Below are 5,657 nucleotides of genomic sequence, written 5' to 3' on the forward strand. Positions count from 1 at the left end.
CACCGATTTTCAGATTTCACAAGTAAGCAATGCTGGCACTAGCACAAAAGGCATGCCAAAGCCTCCAAAAACCATAAGCCAGTTCAGTGATCAACAAGGTGGAAGTGGCATTACCTACGGCTATATGGTTAATTTTAATTGTTTTCCAAAAATACAGTTTTACTTATTGCAAAATATATCTCACTTTCCATTCAATTGCCCAGGTTTTCCAGTACCTAATATGTTAATTACCCAATAACTCAGTGGTCTCCAGCCTTTTCGGCACCAGGGACCAGTTTAGTGGAAGACAATATTTTCATAGGCTGAGGGGTCGGGGCGATGGTTTTGGGATGAAACTGGTCAGCATCAGATCATAGGCATTAGTTAGATTCTCCTAAGGATCACATAACCTAGATCCCTCGCATGAGCAGTTCACAACAGGATTCATGCTCTTATGAGAATCTAGTGCCACTGTTGATCTGACCCCAAGGTGGAGCTCAGGCAGTGATGCTCCCTCACCCGCTGCTCATGTTCCTGTGTGCGGCCCAGTTCCTAACAGGCTGAGGACCAGTACAGGTCCATGGCCAGGGAGTTGAGGACCCCTGCAATAACTCATTTCTTTAGCATATATCATTTTGAGCACCTGCCATTTGTTTTCATTCTGTCAAACCCTCATGAGAGTCTATACATAGATGCATAATACATGGCCCCTGCCCTCATGGAGCTTACACTTTACATGAAGACTCATTAAACATTAAATGGTGGTCTGTTAAGAAGATAACACTAAGTCATTAACCAAAGGCACAGTAAATTGCTTAAGTGTCAAATAAGTGGAATAGCTGGCATAAGTGCTCTCAGCTCATGTCAAGCAGGAAATCACTGTTGGGTTGGAGTTGTCAGTTGAAGCTTCATGAGAAAATAGGTAGCAAGCTGATTCATGAAAGATGAATTGGGGAAGAGGTATGCTGGTAAAAATCAGCTTCTGGGATGGGGAGCCTGATTTGTAGCATTTGTCAATGTCCACAAATACTCCCACCATGGCTGACTTAGAACTGCCAATCAAATATTAATGAATTAGAAGTAGGATGCCCACACTTGGCACACACGAGCCACACTGGTGCAAGCCAACTCCCGCACCAATGAATGGAAGATTGACAAGCGATCAAGATTCATTCAGCTCAACAAGTATTTTGAAAAAGGAAAGAATGGCATGGTTTTAAGTTCTCTCAGTAAGTACAATAGCATTTTACCTTACTTCCTTCTCCTCCCCAATTCCCTCTGCATAGTCCTAATTATAAACTGAATACCTTCTAAAACTGCATGAAGCACCTTTCCTATTAAAGGTGACAATGCTGACATAGCACCATCACTGCCTTTAAGGTGCTTTTCTCTGGAGTACTGGCCTCACCCTAATCCATTTACTTCATCTTTCTCAGCATCTCTTATGAACAGGACACACATTTCCAAGACAATGGGTCCAGAGCAGAAGTGCAGGCTGGGCCCCCAGAACACATCAAAGTTACATACAAGCACAGCATTAGACCACATTTAACACTTGGTAGAACTTGGCTGATTTGCTCCCTCTTAGCTATCCATTTGAAGTGTGCAGTGAGGACCCCAAGTCCTGATCTCATCATTCAAGAGGTGTTAAAATGCCTGTGGTGAATCTGACTTTAATTTGCCATGACTGCTAACACAGAGGCTTTGGAAACTAAAGCAGTAGCAAGTCTCCTGTGTGAGGCCAGAGCTCTTGAGGGGGCATTTAGCAGCAGCAGATTTTACACGTATGAATCCAAAAAAATTAGTGTGTCTTAAATATTTCTAGCAACCTTCCAGGTTCCCAGTTCATGGCTCAACAGGGGAAAGGCAAGGGGCTCATTCATTCATTCATTCACTGCAAAAGGATTAAAATAGATCTCGTTTTTTCTGGCTTCAACCCTTGTCTCCTTTTTCCTTTTTCTTTTCTCACCCCTGCCCCACCCCCTACTTTTTTTTTTGCTACCTCCCCTTCTGTGAACCCTAACAGACAACCCACATGCTTATAAAAACAGCTCTTGAAAGAACAGTTCTGACAGTTACTGGGATGAGACTGCTCCAGTGCTCCCAAGCAGGAGGCATAAAAAACCCAGAGCAATCTCCAGCTGTTCCAAAGGCAGATTGGACAGCAGTTAGAGATACAGAAAATTGCAACCTCCACCAGACCACAAGGACAGGCCCCCACTCTTCTCAATCTTTGAGACCCCCAATACTGCTTCATCTTGGGGAGTTTCTGGGTCTTCAGATCTAGATTCCCATCAGTTGAATAAAGCCTTTAACCTGTATTTGAATCACTTGAACTATTGATTTTTCCCTGACACAACAAATGTATATTGACCATCTCCTCTTGCCAAGTACTCATTCAGGTGCTTTGGGTATGTTGAGGCTCAGAAAACAATATGCCAAAGTAAAAAACTTAGAAGCAGCCTCAGAAGCAAACATTTTTCTCTGACCTTCTCCTGCTCTCTTATTCCGTAGTTCCATTCTCCCTCAAGGCAGGTCATAGAAACCAGAACCACCTTTCCCCAACGCCAGGCATAAAACCTAAAAAAGCCTTACTCTAACTTTCCCGCTGCCTTTCTATGTAAAAACTGGCCATAAAGAAATGATCTGACTTACCTTGTTTAGGTCATTAGACCGCCATTCCAGAGAAGGAGGAAATGCATGCTCAGAGAGGCCAAGAAGAATCTAAATGGGCTTTGCTGGGCTTCCCAGCTCAGTCTATAGCTAGCATTAGATGTTACCCTTTCTACCCAATCATATTTCTACACAATTGTCCAGACTTTGTTGAACCTAAGCATAAAAATGGACAGTTCCTCTATTATCCTTGATTCTTCATTCTGAAGGCTCCTGTGTATACACATTAAAGAAATGTGCATGGGTTTTCTCTAATTAATCTGCCTTTTGTGAGTTGATTTTTCCGCAGACTTTCAGAGGGCCAAAGGGAAAGCTCTCTCTCTTGGCCCCCGCAGCTGTATCAGCTAACAGAGTAAAGAAAAGACTTCCTGCTCTCATGGGAGTCTACAGCCTGGCCATCCACAAAACCATGGGCTGCCTGCTTTTGGTTGGGACAGCGGTTTCATATAGGGGGGCCATAAAAATAATGACTGAAGTAGAATTCTAAGATTCCAGACCCACTGCCCATTCCCCAAATATTGTTTATGACCATAATCCTCTCTCTGACTTCCTGTTTTCATTCTAAATTGGAATAAATGACCTGGTCTTTACCAAACACTGCATGTTCCAGAAAGGAATTCGAAAAGGACTTTCCAGAAAGTACCAGATTCTTAGCAATGGCGTGAGGTAGGAAATTAAAAATACATTCTTAATTTATTTGATAGGAGCAATGGGGAGGTCAAATAGCTTACTGATTTCTCTAATTGTATATCTAAATCACCCAACTCATTGTGTTTGCTAAGAATTACTAAAACAATAAACGATTACTACCAGAATGGTCTTTTATTGTCTAGAATTTCTGGTGTATGGTGATAATAAAAAGTGAACTGACTTTTAGTTGGTTTTGTTTTTAAATTCTCTCCAGACAATGTACTCTGTATTGCCTGCACCCTGATCTGACATTCCCACCCTTTCTCCTCCCTTGGGACACCACAGCTCTTATTTCAAATGTTTTCTTAGATCTATCTCATCTAGAAAGTCTCTTCTGACCAATCCATGCCAAGCTGACTCCCAATATCTGTTTCTTCTGCGATTTCTGTAGCTGTTATACTCTATCTCTTTATAGCCCTTATTTAAATGCAATGCTAAATGTGTTTAACTATTTCTTCCTGTAAATCATGTTTCTCCTCAAACAGAATTTAATGAGGGTGTAACTGGATCTGGCATCCATCACTTTCCAAATGACAGAAATTGTTCATCAATTGGTAGTGGATGAAGGTGGGCACTTGGCAAACCAGTACCTCTCAAAGGCCCTGCTCCCACGCTGTAGGAAAGCGTATCAATGCCCCAGCCTGGGCCCAAGTTGTGCTCCTTGCAGAGACTCAGCTACATCTAGCAATGTCTAATGACCTAGTGCAGTAGCCCACCAAGTATCTCCTAGGAGGGAGTGGGGAGTCAGGCCAGTGAGCGTAATCTGGCAGCAACATTTCAGGAATAATGGGCAGAATGATTCTGAGTACAGGGCGGGCACTTAGCCTAGGGTGAGAGGGTAAAAAGGAAGAATGTAAAAGCTCCTCGAAACTTCAGGGCCCCAGTCGTACTGCTGGGGGCCTCTGTAACAAGTCTTACAAAAGGTTGGGACCCTGCCCACCTTTGCCACAAATTCTTGTGCAGATTCCACAGCATGGTCTCCAGACAATGACAGGAGCCCTGTGCAGAAGCAATATGATGAGAAGAAATAGCATCAGGAAGGGGTCGTAGTGTCTGACAAAGGCAGTGCCTGTCAGCGATGGTCAAGCCCAGCAGGTGCCACCTATTCATTGTAAAACCCTAATATTTATTAAAAACATAACCTTGCTCCCAGCACTAAGCTAGTGTACTTTATGCATGTTATTTTATTAATTGTTCACCATCTTATGAGGTAGTTTGATCTCATGGATACAGTGTTATAGAATCAGCATGGCAGCTGACTGGATTTGTTCAAGAACACACAAGGCACACCCCAGGAAACAGACACACTTGTGGGGTGAGCTCTCCAGGAGCTGAATATCGGATGAATGTTTCCAGTGGCTATTTTATTCATGTGACCCCATTCTATTTCACAGGTTGGTGAACCCCTGGAAAATGTGGGTGGTAATAATAAAGAAATCATTCTGGGTTAATGAGAAGGTAGATAAACACAAATCATGAATAACGCAAAATAATCTATGCTCAAATATCCGGAGGGATGGCACTGTCCTGACAACCCCAGGATAGCTCTGTAACTAGGAGCAAACTGATTAGCACTGATTGCTAGCAGATTGCTGTCCCCTGCAGGGCGAGAAGAGTGAAGACACGCCTTGGGAGTGTGCAAGAGGGTGGGAAGCTTCTCACCATCCTCCCTCTCCCCCTGCCACCCCTAGGGGAGGCTAATTAGCTGGTGCCTGTTCCTAGGCCCCAAAGAAGTGACTGCTCCTTAACTACACTTAGGTCAGTGGTCTCAACTTCAGCTACTGGCTGTTAGAACCACCTGGGGGCTTTAAGAGTGTCCCCATTCACCCTCTGAGAGATTTATAATGTAATTGGTGTAGGGTATGGCCTGGGGGCATCAGGAATTTTTAAGGGTCCCCCAGCTGTTTCTGATGTGCAGTTGCCAAGGTTGAAAACACCTGGGTTACAGCAAGCCCTGACAAAGGAGAATTGATTGCACCTACATTTATTGAGCAACTATTATCCCCAGCCGTTGTGTTGGGTGCTTTATACAGATCCTTTATAATCCTTAAAATCAACTTGCAAGTGGCTATGATCATCTTAAGACTGAGTCAAGGTCACAGACAGTCCATTCCATTTGCCAGTCCCCAAACCCAATCTTTTTCTGCTAATCTGTTTCCTCTTCTGGAAGGACACCACCATCATTCCAAACACTGAAAGAGAGATAAAAAGAGACCACAGACTATCTTCTCAAACACTCTTTGTTAAAGATATCTGTGAAGAATTGTAAAGAGAGGCTCTATGACACCTTTTCCACCAAGATTGCATAATTGCTG

Source organism: Theropithecus gelada, chromosome 7b, assembly GCF_003255815.1.
Source record: "Theropithecus gelada isolate Dixy chromosome 7b, Tgel_1.0, whole genome shotgun sequence".
Lineage (NCBI taxonomy): Eukaryota > Metazoa > Chordata > Mammalia > Primates > Cercopithecidae > Theropithecus > Theropithecus gelada.